Source organism: Peromyscus californicus, unplaced genomic scaffold, assembly GCF_007827085.1.
Source record: "Peromyscus californicus insignis strain IS unplaced genomic scaffold, ASM782708v3 Scaffold_7__1_contigs__length_154581171, whole genome shotgun sequence".
Taxonomy (NCBI): Eukaryota; Metazoa; Chordata; class Mammalia; order Rodentia; family Cricetidae; genus Peromyscus; species Peromyscus californicus.
Window position 1 is genome coordinate 42,130,591 of NW_026294595.1, and position 24,925 is coordinate 42,155,515.

At 41.1% G+C, this 24,925-nt stretch overlaps 1 protein-coding gene and 1 long non-coding RNA gene across 2 annotated transcripts in view; one reads left to right on the forward strand and one right to left on the reverse strand.

The window, feature by feature from the left end:
- Grb14 (growth factor receptor bound protein 14) overlaps nucleotides 1-24,925 on the reverse strand; it is a 104,854-nt gene that overhangs the window by 45,437 nt on the left and 34,492 nt on the right. The gene's annotated exons all lie outside the window — the stretch shown is intronic.
- Nucleotides 250-11,436, forward strand: LOC128102493 (uncharacterized). Its single transcript, XR_008215445.1, has 3 exons — nucleotides 250-469; nucleotides 6,935-7,185; nucleotides 9,331-11,436. It is a non-coding gene; the product is annotated as an uncharacterized LOC128102493 (long non-coding RNA).

Consider the following 24,925-nt stretch of genomic DNA (forward strand, 5'->3'; position numbering starts at 1 on the left):
AAAAGGGCTGAAGTTTATATAATCATCCTTTTAAATAAAAGAATATTAAACATTTCTAGTTAAGTGCCCCAAATTCCCAGCCTGCTTTATAGTGTGAAGAAAATAGAATGAGAAGACTAATAGCATTTGAAGTTGTACACCAGCAGAAAGAAATTCTGCTTGGATCCAAAGAACAGGAACCGACTGGCTTTAGCAATAGTTAGACAGTTGAGTAACAAGTGACTCACAGCTCTGATAGGTCTGTTTAGAGCAGCATCTCTCTAGCATAAACAAACTGCCCGAGGGAAGCCAAGGTGTATGCAATGGCGACAACGAGGAGAAATCCTTCAGTGTGAGCAGATGGCTAACAAACTGAGCAAGCTGAACCATCTCAGCCTTCAGAGCCGGTGGGAGCTCCGAAGTCTGCTCCAGCAGCACAGGCCTGAAGCACGCGAGATCACACGGCAGGGACACACAGTCTGGAGTAGGGGTGAGTGCATCCATTTACGGGGATATCCTAGTTTAAACCCTTGATCCATCAACTCCTCTTCTTCCATACAAAATAAGCAAAGGAAAGAGATTTCAAAACCCACCTATCCATTTAAATAGGACACACACACACACACACACACACACACACACACACACACACACACAGAATAGTTGACCTCAGAACAATGAATGAGGGCCCTAGACTTAAAGAGACAAAATACTTAAAATATAAACTGAAGGTTGAGTCTTAAAAATAAAAATAAGCCGGGTGGTGGTGGCGCACGCCTTTAATCCCAGCACTTGGGAGGCAGAGCCAGGCGGATCTCTGTGAGTTCGAGGCCAGCCTGGGCTACCAAGTGAGTCCCAGGAAAGGCACAAAGCTACACAGAGAAACCCTGTCTCGAAAAACCAAAAAATAAATAAATAAATAAATAAATAAATAAATAAATAAATAAATAAATAAATAAAAAATAAAAATAAAAACAAAGACAGAGGCTGTGAGTTAGGGCAGTATGCACTGCCTTACTCTCAGAGCACTCTGTGGATTTCTGTGAAATCACCTGGAATTTGATTCTAAGAGTAGATTGTATGGAGAAACCCTGGAAAACAGAGCAGACACTAAGCAAGGCCCTTCCCTGGCCCCGCTGCTGACCACAGCAGTGGATGCCAAGGGGATTCTCAGTCCCTTTCAAGAGTAGCGGGAATGAGTCAGGACTGGTGAGTGGACTGAGTATTTTACAAGGGTTTTCCAGACTGCCATCGTAGGAAACTGATGAATGCCCCAGAGTTTTGCCCTCAGTGTCTTTTGCTTCTTCAAAGGGTGGTCCAGGGCTTGTCATTCAATGTGTGTGGGGGGAGGCGGGGGTGCTAACCAGTAATAATAAAAATCAATAGAATGGAGTCAGAGAAAGAAAAAAGGGCAAACAGAGGAATAATGTCCGGGGCATGACTGCACCCTGCTGTCTCCTGTGCTGAAATTTCTATTTGAGGAAAAGTTTGAACTCAAGTACTATTAACTAATATTGAATTTAAAATAATTTGGTGAATGTATTTTAAATGGATCTTACAACAACCACAATTATAAAAACTGTTTAAGCACAAAGTTCCATTATTTTATCATATGTATTAATCATAGCTATCATTAGCATGTAATTACTAGGAAATTAAAGTTAAGAGGAAAGTTCCACCGAGAAGTTCCCTGAACTGGGCTCCAAAGTAGAGCTTATTTTGTTCCTGTAATTTTTCAAAAGTTCATCACCAACTAAAGTCAGATTACAAAACATCTTCTCATGGTTCAAGATTTCTTGTTGTTTTTTAACAGATAGAAGATGTACTTAAATCATGCGAATATTTTTATAGCAAGGTCAGAGCAGCCTTGAATCTTCACATTCTTCTAAATAAGGACTGCTGTGCCCCGAGATAAGAGGAGACAGTGTAGGGATTTTGAATTAAACAAGTCTGTGTGTTTGCTTAAGGGAATGGAAATAATGCATTCATTAGTTCTTATTCCGTGTCTCTGCTTTTCAAACACTGACTCTCTAGAACAGCTCTGCTCCAAAAGCCCCTGGTTCTCAGGAAAAGCTGCTGCTTTCTATGTCTCTACTGAACTCTTTTCCTAGGTGTGAAATACGGAGAGCAGAGGAGGACATGGTTCAGAGACACGAGACATAATAAAGTCTTAAATTTGAAGGAAATATTGAAAAAGCATTATACCAGAGCACAAACTGTGCGTTTTTAATTGGTTTGAGTAATTCAAAACAGGTAAATGTCACTAATAATGACTTTCAGGAACTGACATAACAAGATCCACCTCATCCACTTACTCTGCTTCTCGGCTTCATTCCACACAACCTGCTCCTTCCTCCCTGACTCCAACCACCCACCACCACCACCCCCATTTCTTACAAGAGCCGAGTTCTTTCCAAAACACAGGACCTTGGCACTAAAGCACGAACTGCTGGTATTATATGAGCCATCCCCCCACAGCCTACTTTTCTTCCCTAAAATCTCAGACACACCATTATTTCTATGAAGGAGGTTTCAATGATCTTTCCAGTTTAGGGCCAGAGTGTCTATTCCACATCTGGTGCACCTATGCCATCAACATCCAAGGTCCTTGCTAACCAGAATGCCACATGACCTCGGAGTTATAGCTGCCTCCCATGATCTCTAAATCAGCTAGTAGAGCACAGGGCTCACAGCGGACAATTGAAACAGTTATTCCGTAGTGAATGGAGTCATTGTCTGTAGCCCCATGTGAGACATTAGGGATTCCACAGCAGCAGTATCGAGCCCTCCAGTTTGAAACCACACAAGCAAACCAAAGACAAAAAATATTAACAAGTTTTCATGGCATTTCTCGGCTGAACAAAGGCCAGCCAGGAGATTATGGTGGCATGGTGGCATGTTTGGGGTTGGGTGAAAAGTTAAAACACATAGGGGAAAACCTGGGTGGAGCAAATATTATGAGAAAAGATATTAAGAAAGGAAAAAAGCAAATATAATAATAGCAATAATTTTGCAGAAAACAATCCAAAATGAGGAGACTCGTACTGCCTTCACAAGACTAGTGAAGCTAGCACTAGTCACTTGCCAGCAGACTACCGAGGGGAAAGTGGCCTCACCCAGAACTGCTGGGCACCTATTTCCCTTGCTACTACCACAATGTAGGACCATGTCTACAACACTCAAATTACAAGGCACCTCTAAAGTCAAAATTAGCTGGGGATATAGTGATAAGGTTTAAAATACAAGTTTTGCATGGTTTTGCTTAATAGTCTCAAGAGAATAGACTGATGAATAGCCTCATGGTGAGGGCATCATCCAGGAAAGAGTTTAGCTACTAAGATCTACCCTGGATCTTCTTCTTTTCCCATTCAGAAGATCTGGGTTTGAGTAGGCAGGTCCCTCACTTTCCTACTGACCTGGGGTCTTTAAGCTCATCCCTAACCTTTTTCCTCTTCAGACCACCTCAGGGTGGATGGTCATGAGCTTCCTGTGTAGGAGTGCTGACTTAGCAGGCATCTGCTTGCCGTTCTGCTTCGTCTGGACAGTTATAAGGACTGCCTGGTCAAAGACAACAGATTCAAGACTCAAAGACCTGCATAACCGGGCATCGAGTTCTGCATACAGATGCAGAATGCACTGGGGGAAGGTTTAGAATGTACCAAACTAGTTCCCCTTTCTGCACTGGGTATAAAAGGCCCCATGCACCCTCAATAGTGGATATGTCCTAAAGTTGACCTGGAAAGAGATTTCAAATTGCCACATATGAGACCTGAGACCTGGCTCACATCTAGGCTTCCAACCTAAGCTATTCCCACATACACACACACACACACACACACACACACACACACACACACACACACACACACACACACTACATTTCTGTGCATTTGAATTCAGTGTGTGTTACTGAGAGTCAAGTCATAAATCCCACACTACATTCCCAATGACTTCATCTAAGACATGTCTCTGATAGTTGGTATCTTAAAACACATGAAAGTCATATAAAAGTAACTCCTCTCTGCAAGGTCCAAACCTTCTCAAATGCTAACACTTACTCATACTTAAGGCAGAAATCTACTGGTCAAGCTTCTGTTGGGCACAATGTTATCTTGCTATCTCCTTTCAGTTTTTAAGTAACCATTGATTCCCCAAATAACCACTAGGTGCCTAAATGAAAAAGTTCCAAATCAGCTCACACAGTGAGAAAGAAGGGCAAATGGAGAAGGGTAGAGAGGAAAGAATCCAGGGAGAGGAGGAGGCTGCACACACGACATATCAACTGTATTGCATTTACTGAGATGTGTGATATCATGTAGTATCCCTGCACTGTTAGGAATTATTTGTTTTCATTGATTTTTAAATTTTTTTTTATAATTTAATGTCTCAGAAATTCACATGAAGCTTACCATAAAAGGTCTGTAGTATTTAACTGGAAATATATAAAATAACATTTTTATGTAATATATAGTGCCAACTAGTCAATGATATATGCTATGTACAGTCTTTCTGTGTTATTTATGTGTTACTCTATAGACTTAAAATAGCACCTCAAAAAAAATCACTTTTCAGATCCTCACTTTCCAGATTTAAACATTCCCATGCTGTGACAATTCTAGGGACAATAAATTTATATCCATGCTGCAATCCTGGCTTTTGTTAAACTTTTACACATTTCTCATGTAATAGGTGTGAAATGCAAAGCATGCATATTCCTTTTTTAAAAACAGAATCAATGTTGTCTGACTAATAAGATAATAAAGTTAGAAGACTTCGGGCTGAAAAACTAACAAAGTGCCCTAGTTTTAGAAAGGCGTAAGTCAAGGCTCCAGCGCTTGCTCGGGCACCTGTTCCCTGGCAGAGCGATGGAACCTGTTTAGGCTCCAGCCGGATGCTGCCTGAATTCTTCTCCCACTGCTAGTCCAGCGTCCATGCCTCTTTAGACGGCTACTGCTATGTGATATGTGATGTAAAATTGTTAGCTAGCTACACACTACACTAGAATATAAGTGCAATGTGTGTCACAAAGCACCTAGCTTTTGAAATGCCGAAGAGTCGTTTGCTTTTTTCATATTTTGTGAGAAAATACGCAAATATAGAAACAGCCAGCAGAGGGAGTCTTTATTCTGAGTTGGTTCAAATACCGACACCTCCCCCACCATCACCCCCCACCCCACTGCCACCAATTACGTTTCTCTGTCTGGGGTGATGGTTCAGCTTGCTGCCAGGTCTGCACACCTAAATAAAATCCTTGGGACCCACAGGGTGGAGAAAGAACTGACTGCCACAAGGTATTCTCTGACCTCCTCAAGGATACCCATTCCCCACCCCAAACAAACATACACAGTAAATAAATACTTGTAAAACTAACTAAATAAATAATGAAGGAAATACATGTCTTGAAAATTACCAGAGAAAGGGGAGGGGAGGGAGGGAGGGAGGGAGGGAGAATATTTTCTGAGTTCTTGTGATTTAAAATATAGGGATGAGTGCATAATCACTTTCTGACAATGTGTCTATTCCCAACACATTTTTTTTTTTAAATTTCTCTTTGGGAACTGTCTGAAAACTGAGCATTTTTAATACCCCGCAGGGGTAGAAACTTTCATATTTTCTGGGGAGGTAGTATCTGAAACTACTAAAAGTCCTACTTACTTCCTTGCCAACAGAGAGATTATTATTTTTAAATTCTGGCTCAAGGGACTGGGGCACAGCCAAGAGAGCCAGCCCTCCAGACTGCCCCAAGCAGAAGTCTGAGACTGTCCACCAGGCCAGCTATTTTTAATCAGCCTTCCATGCCAGGCATGGACCAGGCATTGTGGTTTACAAAATAATGTGAGGCTCGGTGCCTGTTCCCATGGAGTTACAGCCCAGGTGTCTACAGTGCTGGGAATACTGGAATTTGATCTGGGTCAGACTGGTAACCATCAACTGACCATCTTCTGCATCTTAGGCGCCTCAAACCTTACAGTGTGCAAAGAGCCAACAGCACTCAGTGTTGTGTGTTGTGTCTTAGCAATAGTGTTGTAAAGTCTAAAGCAGAGGAAGTTTACTGTGACAGAGTCCAAGGAACCCTTAGAACCCTAAGTGTATTCTCAGGTACTCTGACATGTTAGCTTAGTCACTGGCTGGGAAGTAAGACTTGAGGACACAGCAAGGAGCAGTGACCAGAGGGCAAAAGTAGATTGGCAGAAGAGGTGAGAATTGTCCCATGTGAAGAGTACAGGTAAGGGGAGAAGCTGTTCCGTGAAGCCAGGCCATGCACTGTGTATGCCCAAGCCGTTGTATGGAATAGGGCTATGCAGTGTGTGCCTAGGATGTTGTGTGGAGCCGGGTCATGCACTGTATGTGCCCAGACTCTTGTGTGGAATAGGGCCATGCAGCGTGTGCCCAGGCTGTTCTGTGAAGCCAGGTTGTACACTGTGTATGCTTACGATGTTGTGGGAGCAGGGCCATGCACTGTGTGTGCTTAGGATGTTGTGTGGAGCCGGGCCTTGCAGGGTGTGCCCAGGCTGTTATGTGGAACAGAGCCATGCAGTGTATGTGTGCCCAGGCTGTTCTGTGAAGCCAGGCCATGCACTGTGTGTGCCTAGGATGCTGTGCAGAGCAGGGGTGTACAGTATGCATGCCCAGGCTGTTCTGTGAAACAGGGCTATGAAGTGTGTGTGCCTAGGATGTTGTATGGAGCAGGGCCATGCACTGTGTGCCTAGAATGTTGTGCAGAGCAGGGGTGTACAGTGTATGTGCCTAGGCTCTTTTGCACAGCAGGGTCATGCAGTATGCGTTCCTCAGCTGTTACAGGGAGTGTGGGTGTGCAGCATGTGTGCCCAGGTTGTTTGGTGACAGCTTTCTGTCTGGGAAGAGAGTTCTAGCCTATAGCCCCGCCCCCTGTCATTTACTAGTGGGAGCTTTGGTGATGACCTTTCTCCAAACCAATCTTCCTTATCCAGAACAGGTTTGGCCACCAACCTTATGAGGCTCTTATGAAGACTACAGAGAATGTGACTCGGTACTAAGCGGATCACAGTTGCTTTGGTTTCTACTGCTCTCTGGGGAAGGCCAGAGAATCTTCTAACTGGTCAAAAGCAACAAGTTGGAGCTGGATAAAAATAATAAAAAAGTCCAGGACTGTGGCTTTTCACCCTAAGGAATAAAACTCTAAGAAGAATAAAGAGAAACAAAAATGTTGAGAAATATTAATAGTAGGTCAGTATCTTCTTGTCACAAAAACCAAGTTTACACAAATAATAGGAATTGCCGTTTGAGTAGCCCGTTTGAAGCACTTCAGTGAAAAGTATATCAGATTTCTTTTCTTTCTTATTTTCCTTTTTTTTTCATTTTGGAGTATTTGTGCATACACAATGAGCTATCCCAAAGTAAGACCCCCTCTGTCAACATCTGAATCAGTTATGTTTCACCTACACTTCTCTACAGAGTTTGGGGCAATTCTATTCAGTGTCTTTGGTGTACATTTTTTTTTTTTTGCTTTAAATTTAGGAGTATTTCACATATGGGATTTTCAAATTAAGGGTGTTCTGCCTGTATAGATTAATATTGTGCTTTCACTGTCCACGTCATGATCAAAGGTGGCACAGCCCCAGTGCCACGCAGCTAACCTGCAAACACTGCCAACCTTTCGGCCTTCATACAGCTCCGTCTTGCACGAGCACACAATCTGTAAGTCCCTGACTAACAGCCCCTGAGACGAAGAATCATCTAACTGCATATCTTGTTGCATTTCAATGTACGCTCCCAGAAAAGACAGATGAGAGGTAGATATACGTGAACTCTACATATTAGTAATTCATTTTCTTAAGTTCCATGGCAGCCGTAAATACGGTTACAGAAAGCCAGCAGTGGGAATAGAATTTGTAAAGTATGCCATTCTTCTGGCCCTGGTGGCATGATATAAAGGACAATAAGTTTTTATTGAATTCATTTGCTACAACAAAAAAATTGTAGGTAACCACTTTAGCAGAAACTTAAATTCCTGATAATAGCAAAGTTTTTATTTAATATTTTCTCATACAATGCAATTTAAACTGCTCATGAAGCTAATAAAACATGGTACTTTGAAGCCAAGCACAGTGGTGCACATCTGTTCTCCCAGCTTTCAGGAGGCTGTAGGAAAGAATGTAGTGGTTGAAGCCATTCTGGATTACATACAGGAACTGTCTCTCAGCAAATACACACTCTACTAATGACAGCAGATCAAAACCCAATCTCACAAATGAATAAAAAACACAGCACATGCCTTTTCTTGGGTCAGGAAAGTAATGCACATTTGCTGGGCTTCTGCTATGTGCTAATGCTTTTAAGTATTTGTCTGTTTTGTGCTCACCAGCGGTCCATGTAAATACAGCATTGTGAGGAACACAGAGAAACTGGCTGTCACGTAAGACAGGATATGCCTAAGGTCACTCCACAGGTTAAGGAGAGTACTGAGCTCAGGTGCCAGGCTTTCTACCTCCAAAACACACAATGTCCACCAAGGCATGTTTACTGAAACCTTATTTCTCAAGGAAGGGAATACTCTGTGTAAATATAACCCAAACCATGCTCTGGGTGACACCCTTCTAAGTTAAGGACAAAGTTAAGTTACCCTAATAAAAATGACATGAGCAGGAAGAAAACCAAGGTTTAAAAGGAATGAGATTTTACAAGTAGGAATAATTACCACTGTACCCTCCAAGCAAGACTCCATCTAAATTGAAGTACCACCTGTAGACACCCATGGCCCTGCCCCACTCAGAGAAGCAGCCATCTCCTCAATTAGCCCACCTGCCATCCCCACACAAGCACAGAATACATTTCCTCCAATGGACACCACCAAACTTGGTACATGGTATCATAATAGTATGGTATTTACAAATATTTACTGAATGCCAAGGACAGCAGAGGCACTTATGGTAGTGATGGCTAGCTGAGCCTCAAGGCCACCCTTCATATATTCCTTTCCAAAGAATCCTGATGCCTAAATTGTTTGGAGAATAGAGTCCTTTCAGAAACTCCTTTTCTACCCTATGCCTTGTAGGGTTTTGCCCATGTTTTCTTCTAGACATTTCATTGTTTGGGGTTTCCTATCAAGGTTCTTGATCCATTTGAAGCTAATTTTTGTGCTGGGCAACAGATATGGGTCTAATTTCATTCTTCTACATGTTGACACTCGGTTTTCCCAGCACTATTTGTGAGATATCAGTTACACATACTCATGTTTACGTCTTCTATTTTGTTCTGTTCACTTTCATGTCTGTTTCTGTGCCGACGGAATACTGGCTTTATTACCACAGCTCTGTAACACATCTTGAGATACGAAATGGTCATCCCTCTAACATTGTTCTTTTTCTTCAGGGTTGCTTTGGAGTCCTTTTGGTTACATGGGAACTTGAGGATGGTTTTGCCTTTCTGTGAAGAATGTTATAAGTGTCTTGATAGCATTGCATTGACTCTGTAAATAGCTTTTGGTGGTGCACAGCCCCAACTGATAAATCTACAACACAACTCCTAGAGCTAAGGCTCAGAAACATCACAAAAGAGAGATCAGAAAGATTGTAAGAACCAGAAGACCAGGACATCTGCTATGAGACGGTAATTTCTATATATAAAGAGGAAGCTGCACCCACAAAATCTCAACAATATGGTCTCCTAAACAATATCACAATAGCATCATCAGTTAACAAGCCAACACAAATGAAGAAAATCTCATGGGTTCCCATCCCTAGATGAAGAGCTACAGATAATTAATGACTGCTGAAAGAAAGAAGATGCACCCCTAAATGATTATCCAAGTGGTCAGCCCTATATATATAAGCATCACTAAATGGCTCCCCAGTTTGTGTGTGTGTGTGTGTGTGTGTGTGTGTGTGTGTGTGTGTGTATGTGTGTGTAATACAATAAAAATCAAAGAAACAGAGACTAAGAATTTGAGAGTGAACAGGGGAGGGGTGATATATAAGGAATTGGAGGAGGGGAGGGAGCAAAAATGATGTAGACACAGTATACTTGTATGAAATTATTAAAATAAACTTAATTTTAATGGAATCCTGATGCTAGTGAGGAGCCCAGCGTATTGAGCTCTGGGCCTGCTTTCCCAGTGTGCTTTGTGTTCGGTTACCCGACAGGGTCCAGGCGCAGCCAGGAAGTATGAGCGCTGGTTTGTTCTCGAGTGTCACATTAACAGGAGCTAGCACTGGCCAGTTAGCCTGCCTGCCTTGTGCATCCATCCTCAGTGCCAAGACTGTGAACAGAACGCCTGAGGACTCACATTTATCACTCCATAAAAGGGAAGGGGACTCACACCAGGGAGCATATACTAAGCAAGAGAGAATTTGGTTGCCTAAGGACATTGTGGCTGCTGGATGAGCTGTGGCCTGATCTTTACTGCAAAGCATGAGAAAACAAATCCCTCCCCTGTTCGGTCCATGTCTTTGGTCTTTTCTGGCTACATGAAGTTAAATTCTGTGTATAAGCAACAAACTGTTAAACTGGAATTGCAAAATAAAATATTAAACTAAATCAAGCCAAAAAAAGAAAGAAAGAAAGAATTCTGAAAAACAAATACTGAAAAAATAATAAATCCAAAAATAACAAAACACACAAAGACTAAAAAGCCAAATCTAAAAAGTTCAGGAGCCTTGGATAAATACACATGATGGCTACTAAAATTTCAGTATTATGAAAGGCGACAGTAAAATAATGTCCCTGAATGTGGTTGCTGAGTAACAAAGGCATGTTCTTTCGTCCAGAATTAAGGCACCAAAGCGAAAAGCAAAGAGAGACTTTTAGAGGACTCGAATAAGTCTACAGCTTGGGTAGAGACTTAAACAACAGCATTTGGGAGAGAAAGCAGGAGGCATAGGAGAGCTGAAGAGCCAACCTTGGGAGCTGAAGCAGAGAGCCCTTGGGGTTAAAGTCATCTCAAGTGGAAGGAGGAAAGGGCTCCCTTGCAGGCTCCTGTGAAGCTGGGCAGCTCCATGGCCAGCCAGACCTGGAGCACGTATTCACTGAGCAGCTATGAATCTGCTCAAAACTTTCTGGGAGAAACAGTAATATGATGGTTTGGAATTACAGCAAGGACTGGCTGTTTGAGAAATACGATAAGATTAGAACATAAGACACTATCTTGTATCAAAACAGAATTCCTACCTACAAATGGCTTTGGGTCTTAAGAAAAAGTATATTGTAAAAATTGGGTTTTTCCCACCTCTTTCATTTCTGAAACTACTTTAAGATGCCATGTGCTTATTATGAATGTCTCCTGCAAAAGTAGGCTGCATGAAGAACGCAAAACAATTTGCAAACATAATCTAAAAAGCAGTATTAATCGAACAAAGGGCATCAAATACTGCAACCTGAAGAATTAAAATAAAATATCAGCTCTTCTGATCACACAGACATTTTATATTTCATTTATTTTATGCATTAAAATGCTCAACTGTTAATTCTGTGACGTTAAAATGTTATCTTTCTTGGTGTAATTAATATGCCAATCTAAAGTTTCAGTTCAGATATACCATCCCCTCACCTCTCTCTCTCTCTCTCTCTCTCTCTCTCTCTCTCTCTCTCTCTCTCTCTCTCTCTCTCTCTGTGTGTGTGTGTGTGTCTCTCTGTGTGTCTCTCTCTCTGTCTCTCTCTCTCTGTGTCTGTGTGTATGTGTGTGTGTGTGTGTGTGTGTGTGTGTGTGTGTGTGTGTGTGTATCTCTGTCCCTCTTTCTCTCTCTCTCCTCTCTCATACACACACACACACACACACACACACACACACACACACACACAGGGGTTGGGTAGGGAGAGAAGGGCATAACAACTGCTTTCTACATAAAACATGTTCTGCACTAAAACATATGGGAGTTGGTGGAGGTGCCTTCACTAAACCCAGAGTTGAGGTTGATGGTAACTATACACACCATAACGCACTTTCATTTACAGATTGGTTTCAGGACATAATACACATCGATGAAAAACACCATGGAAGCCACAAAGCCTAGATTCTATTTCTAGCTTTGTCATTGACCTTCTGGGTGACCTTGTATAAGGTATTCAACATCCAAAAGACTCAGAATTCACATTTTGGAAAAGAGGCAGAAAAGGGTAGGAGAAGACGAAGGAAGAGAAGCTTGGAGGAGAGGGAAGCAACCACCTAGTAGTTACTCTAAAAAAGGAAAAAATACTGAGGTGAAAGAGTCAGTCAAAGGTCTGATGAAACGTTTTCTTCATTAAAATTGGGATTTGCTGCCGGGCGGTGGTGGCGCACGCCTTTAATCCCAGCACTCGGGAGGCAGAGCCAGGCGGATCTCTGTGAGTTCGAGGCCAGCCTGGGCTACCAAGTGAGTCCCAGGAAAGGCGCAAAGCTACACAGAGAAACCCTGTCTCGAAAAAAAACCAAAAAAAAAAAAAATTGGGATTTGCTGAAATCAATTAACTCAAATGCTCATAGAATTAGAGAAAGTCAAAATTTTCTCATCAATCTACCAGTCAGAATTTACCAAGCCACTCTCAGAGATAAACAAGGCCTGTACTGAATAAAGGATTCAGCCTCTGATCACTCCAAGAGAATCCCAGGGTCACATCAGAAGGACACATTGGCTGATAAGAACCCCCCCCCCCCCCGCCCCCTCAAGTGCTTTTGAGCATTTTCAGAAATGTTCCTGGACTTTCAAGTGATAGGGATTCCAGCTGCTCAATTGTCTGGCAAGGACCATTCATCTAGGGTGAGCAGCTCTATGAAAAATGTGTGCCCAGAACCTTCTGGGAAAGCGGAGAAATTGCACTCCCAGGCAATATTCTAAAGTGCTTTGTGTTTATCTGTAGGATCTGTTGGGGAGGTAGTGTTAAAGACCAAACTGAGTCTTAAGGAAGCACTTGCTAAGTGCAAAATCATTTTAAATTTAAGGGCATATGAAAAATGACGAGTATGGAAGACCTTCATACCTTCAAAGAAGAAGAAGAAGAAAATTTAGTAACTGTGCGATCATAGCAGGTGGATGTCTTTTTTGGTCTGAAAAAGGAGAACTGTCTAAAATTAAAAAGAAAAACAAAAACCCTGAGGTTTTTGAGTAGACAAATCCTTTGGGGGTTAAATGGCAGGAGAAATGGCCTAAATATGTTCAGGGAAATAAAGGTGTGCCGACTTGTATCAGTATACATTCATAGAGCCGGCCTTTGGGAGTTTTGATGCACACAGTGACAATCTGAAATAGAAATTCCTTAGTGAGAAAGCAGAAATTCTAGCATGGCAGAGCCACCTGGTTTTTCTCCTCAACAGACTGTGCTAGTGCTGCCTCCCAGCCAAGGTTTGCTCTAACCAATCCCGCCTTTGCTGGCAGCCCAAGGTCCTTGAAAAGGATGGCACCCTTTCCCATCGTTTTATACAGTATCACATACACACACACACACACACACACACCAAAAAAAAAAAAAAAAAAAAATTAGGCAACTTAACATTTTAACTAGAACCAAGGCAACACAAAGGCTACTGTTAGGGTTACAGAACAACAGCCCCAAATCCTGATGCGGATACCATTTCTCTATACCTCAGCTGTGCCCACAAAGATCAGACATGAACTAAGGTCATGTGCCAACACAGCTCAGCTCAGCTGGTAAGGGAGTCCAGACAATAGGCAGCCAATCCAATTCATGGGCCATAGAATAAAGCACATGAGAGTTTTGGTGAACCTATACAGTAATATTAATTAACTTGGGGGAAAAAAAAAACAGAACATGGATTGGATACACATTAATGTACTTTTCCTACATGCATATCCCTCAGAGAACCCACACTGCAATTAAGTCTAAACCAAAATAAAGATTCAGGCTCAAAGCAAAATGTTTTAATTAAATTTGCTTAAAGTGAAAGAAAGGCTTCAAGAAAAATAAATTGCAATGTGGCTACGCCAATGCCAAGTAGAATGGACTTAGTAACTAGTAGCTGACTAGCTGAAAAAATAAGCTAAAAATTAAAAGCAATAAGAGAAATGGTTTTCTTAATTTTTTTTTTTTTTTTTACTTGTTCAATCTGTCCCATTTCAAGTAAGTTAAAACACGACCTTTGGCTTAATGGAATGTACTAATAGTTAACAGTTAACTTTTAAAAGGCTGAGTAGAGCAAGAAAAATGATACTTTCTTATGCCACTAGAAGCATTCAGGAAAGGGTATTTTTGCAGTAATGTGTCTCCATGCCTTCACTCTCTACACCACGTCTCTGATTCTGTAAGTTTGGAGAATCTTGGTGTGCTGGCAGGGGAAGCCAACTGTGGCTACATTGCATGGGACAGATACAGTCTTACAAAATGAAATATCCCAAGTAAGACATGAAAGGAATCTTTAACAAAACTAATATTTTCATACATGGGCTTCGCTGCATTAATAATTAATAGAAAGCCCTTTCCTGGGAGAATTTAATGGAAATTCCTTTCTTGAACAAACAGAAACTCTGTAGAAATGGGTAGACACGTGAAGATGATCTGTTAAATGCTTACATAGTCCTCCCCTCAATGAAGAGGTGGATGATGCATTCTGAATTACAGGCAAACAAAGACGCTGTCCCTTCACAAGTACAGATCACAAGAGCTAGCAAATTTCCTGCTGAACTACAGGCAGAGGAGATGCCTGAAGTTACAGAAGAAAGGAATAAAAAGGGGGAAGCTCACTATGTAATCTCTAAATCACAACAGACGGTAACGGAGACCAGCGGCTTTTGTAGAGAGGTATTTTTACCACAGGGATGTTCTGGCAGCATTTCCCCCTGGGTTTAATCCCAATGATATGTCTTTTTAAGTACCCATAGCCTCAATGCATTCTAGTCTTTTCTCATGGTTATGTAAGGCTCAAAGTTGTTAGCAAATACACAGCAACAGAAAAATAAAGGCAGAAAGAAAAATTACAAGGGTGGAAAACAACAGAAGAAGACACCTACCCTCTTTTGTAGAACTATTGGCGTTATTGCAGGCAGAGTGACTCTTCTTGCACTCAAATTCATGTTTGTCCTTCTAGAATGATCCCCTCTTCGAGATCATAGACGAAATGAAAGGAGTCCTTGATGGTTACTCCTCAGGAATCTCAAGGCTCAGTGCAAAAAAACTCTAGGGAAGTAATAAATGTCACCCTGCTCCTGTGATCCCAGTCTACCCAAAGCCAATTAAGGATGGCTGCGAACAGGACAGGGCAGTGGCCAATCACAGCTCCCAGAACCCCGCCTTTGTCCTTGGAGACTCATTCGGATACTTTTGTTTATGATATTTAAAGAACCAGATTAACAGGCATCTAGTTCCCTTCTTTTTTTTTTTTTCCAAAACAGTGCAATTCAATGCCATCTTTGTTGACTAAACAGCTGTTTCGCTAAAGCGTTTCAAAGCGAGGCAGATAAACTCTTTACATTATTTACATACATTACATTAGTTAGAAACACTGAAGTATAAACTATGTAAGTGAACCAAATTTACTCATGCTACTCACAAAATTGATAAATGCTTCCACTGCAGCATCAGCTAAGAGGTGCAGAAAGAAGCCCTGACTTAAAACTAGCAAAGTATTTTAATCTATGCCATAAGTTTTAATGCTAGTTTTAATATAAGTGACAAAGATCACGTACCAAACAGAGGAAATGTTTCTACTGTGAAACTTCCAGCCATTCTCAAGGTCAGATCCTGTTAAATATTACCTATTAAACACAAGTCTGGCAATCAATATAAATAATATTAAATAGAAAAATGAGAATTCATGGTATTTAGTCTGATCGTCACACATGTTTAGAGAAAGTAGAGGTTTGCATAATTTAGCATACTTCAGCATATTAAAAAACTTAAAAAATGGCTGCTGCTCAATGCTACCTTAAACCTTGCCAAACTTTTTGCATTTTTCTTAAAATAACTCTAATTTTTATTCTAATAGTTCATGGGTTAGAGGAAGTTCACAAGTAAAAGAAAACAAAGCAAAAAATAATGCTTAACAAGGAAATTTCCAACAAAGAATGAAAGAAACACTCAAAAAAATGTCCCAAACTGTTGCAGGTAAAAACTAATTAGAGTTTGCACAGTTGTGCAATCAGTCTGGACTGGACTGATTTCGCAATCCCTGGCAAAGCCTGCTGAACCTTCGAGCTTCTCAGCAGTGACCCACAGACTGAGCACTGCCCTCAGCCCTGAAGGCACACTGTCTTCTCTAGAGAATGACCAGAGTGTTGCATCAGCAGGGCAGGCAGGAGCAGTGGAAGTTCCCAGACACACACTTTCCTTTTCACTGTGCAAACTGTTTCTTCCCGAGGAGTGCCTCACTGCTCCACCGGAGACAGTTCTGCACAGGCTAAGCTCATATTCCTCGAAAGAAAGCGGCACTGTACCTCCAGACTCCCTACTCTGAATGCCAAAGCCCATTGTCCCCTCAGCTTAGTGTCTGCGAGAAGGGCCATTAGGTGTACTTAATGTAAGTAATCTCAGATAGGTCTAGGTTGGGGACATCAGTTTGATCCTTGCACAGTTAGGTTTATCATGATAAAAGTTATCAGCATACATTATGCAAAGCAATCGTTTCACAATAATATTTACATTCAGTTATGCCATGTACATTGACCAATTTCTCCTCATTACTCTCTTCTGTCTCCCACTGTCTTTCACACTATCCCTTCTTCCTCTTAACTATCCCTTCTAATTTTATGACATTTATTTATTGGGCACATGTATAATCACACATATGCCACTGCACATGTGTAGAGGTCAGAGGATCGCTTGTAGAAGTCAGTTGTCTTCTGCAACTAATTGGGTGGGTCCAGGAATTGAACTCGTAACAACAGGCCTGGCAGGAAGCACCCTTATCTACTGAGCCATCTAGCTGACCCCACTTCAATCCTTCATGACGTGTGTGTGTGTGTGTGTGTGTGTGTGTGTGTGTGTGTGTGTGTGATCTTCCTAACAAAAATCACTAACAAAATTACTAGAGATAGGAGCTACCATCTGTGAAATAAAAGATAAATAAAATTCTGGTATAATCTTGAGCCAATATTGGCAAAGCTTTTAGTACCTACATAATTTCAAAAATATTATCCATAATATTTTACTTTTCTGTACCCCCAATTTCAGTGTAAATATTATTTAAGTCTTAAATATTTTACTGGTATTTCACCAAAACTGAAATCATGTATTTCACTATGTCATTTAAGGAAATAGCTCACTTTGTCCCCACATTGTTAGATATTAGGTATATTATTAAACAAGATATATCACTGACTCAGAGTGAAATACAGACATCAGTTTTTAAATTAAAACATCACACTCTAGCTGTAAGACTAATAGTTAATAAACATCCAGTCCCATGGGTGTGCCAAGGGTGAAGAAAAGGCCCATCAGGACAAAGCAGACTCCAAGAGGGAAGCCACACTTGCCTTCAGAAATCACTACGAGAAAAGAGCCCAGAGCCTGAGAACGGATGTGGATTTATGAGACTGTCTCAAGAGCTCACTCTCAGGTCTGAAGTCGGGGTGACTTCAGACTAGCATTGCTTTGTACCACACCCTTGAGCCTGCTAAGCAATAAAGTGGCTCCACTGTGTCAAGAGAGAATCCAGGCCTGGAGTTTACCAACGTACAACATATCAACCCTCAACGGGATTTTAAAATCATTTGATAGACAGCTAATTGCTCATGTGTCACTATTACAATCTACCAACTATACAGAAGGGTACAGGTATAAGGAGGGGAAATGCTTTTTCTTTACCAAGTCCTACATGGACCTCTTAGCCAACCAAGTGCTTGCCTTACCCAAAACAGCTTTTCCCTGTCTATTCATCTATCTTTACACACTGTGCTACTGTGCTACCCACCTGAGGGAAATTATTGCATATCCAGGTGCATCTCTCTCAAAGACCCAGGTCAAAGTTCACTCAACCGGGAAATCATCTTTCCATCAAAGTCATAGCAGTTATTGCTTTGTGCATTTTTATATCCACTTCTTGTGTTTTGGTCTGAGCTTAATATTGCATTGGTTTGATAACATAAATTCTTTCACAATTTGTAGGCAATCCTGCCTAAGGACACTACACTACTTCCTGGTGGGACTCAGGCTCCAATTTTTTTTCTGCCCTTCCCAGAATACCTAGCAGAGTACTCTCTGTGTACAGTGGACATTAATCTTCATGTACAGTCGATGGGGAAAGACTGGTCACTTTGGTCACAGAAAACAAGCCTCCCTTCTTATTTTAACTTATGGCTAATTCTAAATAAAAGTATCTGTTTACATGACTCTAGATACTTCTTTGTTGTTGTTTGTTTAAGACAGTATCTCACTTTGTAGCTCTGGCTGGCCTGGAACTCACTATGTAGACCAGGCTAGCCTCAAACTCACAGAGATCCCCCTGCCTCTGCCTCCCAAGTGCTGAGATTGAAGGCGTGTGCCGCCACACCCAGCAGCATATCTTTGTGTTATGAAATTCTTTGCATGGCCACTGGTGTGAATGCAACATCTGCAGAGTGCTCTGCTAACACAAGTTTCAGAAACAATTTATTACGGCAGCCAGCATGCATAGCCTCTACCTTTACGGAAAAAGTCAGACCCTCTGGTTCCAGCACCATTCATCACTCCCCTGAGGCCTGCTTCTTCTCAGGCCTATGACATGATATCACTTCACACCACTGAGGCCGGTGTCAGCCATGATGCTTTTCCCTCTTCACTCCAACAGCTGTTTCCTTTCTTTGAGAATGCCTAGAATATCTCACCAGTTTAACCACTCACAGGAAATGTCTGCTTAAAGGAAATTGCTGAGTGACTTATCCACAGGCCCTAGTGATGGCGACAATCAGAGTGTGTACTTCATTCCAATATCTGAAAATGGCCCTGCCTGTTCTACCGAAAGTTGTTCCCGGATTCATTATCCCAGCCTGTCAAGGGGGTAGTGTCTCAAGGTGAGTAAGAGGGCACATTAAAAAAAAAAAACACTTAAACTATGTATTAAGTTCTGCAACTGACTGTAAAATAAAGTTTAGAAACCCTAAATGGGAGACATGTCATAGTAAAAGATTAGAGAAGTCCCCCCAAAGGGCAAAGAATTTAAGAATAAAGGTAAGTCGTAGTGAAAAACTACACAGTTATTCGAAGAAAGTCTGGAAAAATGGGGGATGAGGCAGAGGAGAATAGTCATGCTATGCCATTGAAGAGTTTGGCTCTCATCTGTGGTATAAAGATACACAGTATGATACAGATTTTATCTTAATGTAGAAGATCTATATCTTATCTGGGAATGCTGTATAGGAAGATTAAGGACATAAAGTATCTAAAATTACCAGATCAGGAAAAACTTTCAGAAACACTAGGAATGTAGAGACAATAGAATGAGGCAGTCTTGCAGATATAAAACCATCAGTCATATTTTTTTTCTGTACGTGAGCTTGTGGCCTAAGTTGTAATCAACCAAGTGCAGGCCAGAAAGACATAAATATCTTGACTAAATGCCTTCAATTGAAATTTCCTTTCAGGCTGTTCTTAAGACAAGTAGACTGAATGTGCAAACCAAGGACTCGCCTTTCTTCCCATCCCCTTGAAACTTCAAATGATATGAAGAGGAGAGGATGAAGAAGAGGCAAGGGAGGAGAGGGAAGAACGTGCTGCTGAGAAAGATGGCATCTCAGCCTTTTATTCTGGGATGGGATAAAAAATGATGCTTTAATGGAGAGAAGAAATTAACAGTTTCTAGAAGCAGAAGGTCCCTATAGTTGCCCCGATTTTAAGAACAGAATCAGAACCATCACTTTCTCGTGGAGAAGTGACAGGGCACGTCCAGAAACTCACGAGAGACTGAGAAGCACTTGAGGAAGAGGAGGGCAGAGAGCTGAAAGGGGGGAGTCCTCAACCCTCTCCTGACCCCAAGGTAAAGGCCCTGGAACCACACTCCAAAAACAATCCCAGGGCCTGCAGCAAGGACTTGACATAACAGGAATGCAGCAGAGGCAACCAAGAGCCTCCAACGAAGGTCCTCTTCCAAGATTTCTAAGTGAGTGCCAGCACACTGGGAAAACAGTAGCAAGAAATATGGGATTTGCACAAGCAGAACATGAAGATCCAATTTCAGCACATTAAACTACCTAAAAAAAAAAATTGCAATTACAGGCAAAGAGGTGACAGAGATTTAAAAAAAAAAAAAAAAAAAAAAAAAAAAAAAAAACCTTTCAAATGTGGGACCTGGGCTGAAGGGATGGCTCCGTGAGTAAAGCTGCTTGCCTCCAAGACTGGCACCAAGTTTGACCCCAGGTGGAAAGAGAGAACAAACTCCAAGCCTGCTCACTGACTTTCACATGCACACCATGGCACATGCCCCACCTCCAAAACTGAAAGAATTTTTTTTTTATTAATTTTACATACCAACCACAGATCCCCCTCTCTTCCGTACTCCAAAGATTTAAAAGACAAATCTCCACACAAGAAAATAAGAACAGTGGTAAAGGATAACGAAAAAAGTTAAACATAAGAAAAAATTTTATACTATAATCTTAGCATGAAGTTTGAGCACTTCGTCAGGGAGGCCCCTGAGAGCCCCCAAAATAATTCAGGTAGTTACCACAACTGTGGGTTACACGTCAGAACTATATGAAAAAACCCTATTGCTGAAAAAAAAATACACACACATACACACACACACACACACACACACACACACACACACACACACACACACATATATATGGATATGGAGAAATCGGGTTGTGACTGAGAAGTGGCTGGCTATCCCTCATAGCACCAAAAGGAGCTGTGCAAGCTGCTGGGGAGAAACGTCATGAACAGTCTTACTCAGCTATCAACTAAGGGCACAACATTATGGACCAGTCAGGCAAGATGTGCCCTCTACGGCAATAGTGGTAAGTATGCAGAGTGGGTAACCAATCACTTTCCATTAGATTTGGTACTGCCTTCACAAGAAGAAATTCATGGATAGTACTGTAAATCCAATCGGAACCCCAAGGCTGGAGAAGTCACAGGACAAAGTGGGAAAGCTGTTGCTGTTTTGATAAATGACCATGATATCCTTGTCAAACTGCCTTTAAAATCACTGATGAAGTCCACACATCCGTGTGCCTCTTTTCACAGTGGTTAGCAGTTACTGTAAGACTTGTAAGTAGTCAAAGGGCTAAAAATAAATGACTGTTGAATGCTCATCTCCGAATGGGACCTCTATGTCACTCCCCACAATGCTCAGAAAATATCAGAGAAGAGGCAAAAATAATGTTGCAAAAAGAAGAAGGGATAGGTATGATGGGAAGTACATGACATGGTTGACGCTCTCTTGAATTTACAGCAGCTGCAATCACCTGTGAAGTCTGCATAAGACAGAGAGCTTCAACATCCTTTCAAGGAAGCTGAAGGGACTCTGGGGGTCCCCAGCCCTCACTGAGGATTTATACCCAGTTAATGGTTTATGAGTTTGGTGGTACAGCCATTGATAAGGGGCCCGTGCTCCTACAAATGAACCCTCACCTGTGCGCCTAGCAACTCTAATTGAACTTATTTAGTTACAAAACAATAAAAGCAGAAAGAAGAAAAAGGCAAACTTTCAGAAACACTAGGGAAGTATTTGCCTTTCACCCAAAAGTTTGCCTTTCGTGTGAAAGTAGAGGTGGGTTAGTTGAGAAGAGGAGGGAGATCAGTGGGAGTCGGAAGAGGACTAAAGAGTGGTAAGAGGGAGCCGGGCGGTGGTGGCGCACGCCTTTAATCCCAGCACTCGGGAGGCAGAGCCAGGCGGATCTCTGTGAGTTCGAGGCCAGCCTGGTCTACAGAGTGTGAGATCCAGGAAAGGCACAAAGCTACACAGAGAAACCCTGTCTCGGAAAAATCAAAAAAGAGTGGTAAGAGGGTAAAAATGATGAAGATATAATAAATATATATTAACAAAAAAAAAGCATTGAAAAAAAAAACAGTTTCCCAGAAAAATCATAATACTTTCTCCCAAAGCTAAACTCTGGATAACAAGTAAGAAAGTTCTGATAGCTACTAAGGGAGATGGGGAAATCCATCCCTTACATATTTTCATGGATTCAGCTTGATAACCTTCAAAGAGTAATTCTCATGAAACACTTGAAAGAAACTGTCAGGAGGTTTATAAACAGAAAGACTCATTACTAAGAAACACACCAATGTTCAGAAGTCTACTTATTCTCTTGGGATCACCTTGAGTTTGCTAAAAGATAAACTACAGCCACCAAGAGATGGGTGGAATACACATGAGAGAGCCAGCAGGTCTGGAATAAAAACTGAAACTAGCTAAAGTACTAAGGTTCAGTCAAGGATGTGATTGTGTTGTCACGACAAAATGCAAAAAATATAGACCAAAGCAGTGTGGAAATGATAAAACTTTCTAAAAAGGTTTTAAAGTCTAAGAAAGACATGCCAAGGAATACACAGCGGACTTCCTTGGTAACTAAGATCAAAGCGATAGAAAATGGTAACTCACAGGGGAATTTTAAATAACTTATCTCACAATGCTAAAATCAGCTGACAGAAAAGGGAGGTATAAAGAAAAATATTAGTTTTATTATTGATCTTTGGAGAAGAATGGTAACTTTAAAGGTTATTTAAGAATTTCTCACTTTTAATCCCAGCACTCGGGAGGCAGAGCCAGGCGGATCTCTGTGAGTTCGAGGCCAGCCTGGGCTACCAAGTGAGTTCCAGGAGAGGCGCAAAGCTACACAGAGAAAGCCTGTCTCGAAAAACCAAAAAAAAAAAAAAAAAAAAAAAAAAAAAGAATTTCTCTAATTATCCTCTAATGACTAGCATATATATAACGAAAATGCAAACTTTTCTAATAAAAAGTAAACAGAAAGTTCAGAAAATGTCTTGTTTTTTTAGTCTATAAATTTTAAAGCAATAGAAAATGGCAATAATAGCCAGACACTTCCATGTTGTCTCAGAAATATTACACAGATAAACTTGTCTACTGAAAGGAAACACATTTGCCGTTTAATCACAAAGATAACTCCACTTTATTCTTTGGGAAGGAGAAACCCTTATAAATAGTGATCCACAGTGTCAGAAAACAAAAGAATCGGGAAAACGTATAGGGTGAGGAAGAGGAGAAAGGAGGAGGAAGGGGAAGGAGACAGACGTAAGCCTCAGGTGACCATGAACTCGGAGTAAAAAGCATTCAACAAGAAAGAAGAACACACCACAGTGTTGAACGCTGTAACCCACAATAAAGGGACAGTGAGCTAGATATGTAACACACATTTGTAAAGCAAATGCAGCTACTAAGAGAATCAGGTTGCACTAATATATTATTAATAGACTCTTATCTGGCCCTTTCAAAGTGTGAATCACAGGGGAATTACAGACAGATATAAATACAAACAGACATTAACAGGCTAACATAATAAAGAAGATTGAGTTGCTCTATATTAAACTTCAGGGTAAATTTTTTTAAAGATATATATATATATATAAAAGATATATACACACACACACACACACACACACGTATGTGTGTGTGTGTGTGTGTGTGTGTGTGTGTATCTTCTTTTCAAAAAACTGATTTAAGAAAAAAATTGTTCTTGTATGCCATCAAAAATGAAACCCTGGTAATTCTGACAGTGAAAAGAATCCACCTAACTCTCTCAAAACACAAAATTAAAAAAGGAAAACTCACTAACAAAACCTAGCTATAAGATTAACTCCCGGCATCTGAAAAGCCTGACTCTAATGATGGTGTCATTAAAATACAATATGTTATATCATGTGTCATATATTCATAAAACTGTTCTAAGACTATAATTTGTAGTCATAAACCACCTCTACTGGGCAAGACTGAAAATAGTTACATACCAATCAGATACAGTCTACTCAGACCACAGAATGCTAAGCAGCAATGAAGGATCAGCCCAACAAAGAGGCGTGAAACTGTGTAGTGTTAAATCAAAAGGAATTAATTACCCCATTAAAAGTCGTTTAGTCTGATCCTATTTGCATAAAATAAAACAAAGCAACAGATACATAAATGTAAATAAGCCAGTAGAAAAGACCAAGGAGAACCATGCCAATTTTTTTTAAACAATTTTATTTTCTAGGGTAGACAGTAAGATTGGAGGAACGTATGATCACGGCAGGGCTATCTTTATTGCAATATAATATACAAAGTAATAGGGTTCGTTATAACATTTCCCTGTGTAGTTATTCAAACGTATTTATATTTTTGTCCACAGGTTTATGTATGGATAGGACTCAAACTGAGGGGCAAGTACTTGATAAAAACAGTCAAGCATTCTGACTGCTCAAAAACCAGCAATGGTTTATTTCTCCTTTCTTCCTTTTTTCTTTTCATTTTTTGTTTTTCTTTTGAGTTGGTATCCCTACGTAGCCCTGGCTGGGCTGGAACTCACAGAAATGCCCCCGCCTCTGCCTCCTAAGCGCTAGAATTAAAGGCATGTGGTGCCATGCCCGGCTTAGCGATCACTTCTTCAGAAGCCACACTGCACAGCTTTGCTCCTGAACATGTCTCTGGTGTTTGCATGCCATGCATTCTGCGACCCCAGTACTCCTTCCTTTAACATGCATTCTACTTAGGAAGGAAACATCGCATCATCAACAGCTTGCAGCACTGTTTATGACATCATCGCATTTAACTTTGAACCCAGGAATCTTGTCGAGTCAAGCATCATCCAGTGATGGTAATCTCTGTCTCTGTATCACTGGGATCTTGGCTCTCAGCTGCACATGTTAGGAGGACTCCTCCCTGAGCCTCAAGACTTCAAGCAAGTGAACCAGACTCCACCATAAAGAACAGGAGATGCGTTTTCCTCCCTCCAGATACGAAACACCTTGATGCAGTAGACCACGTGCCATAAGAATCACACAAGTAACATGTGGGCTCTGGCCCACAAAGAGAAGCAGAATATGGAGTTAAAGAGACTGGCAAGAGCTTTGTGGAGGAAAAGGCCTCAGAACCAGATGGTAAGAGAACAATCTCCTTGGAGAAAGTGGA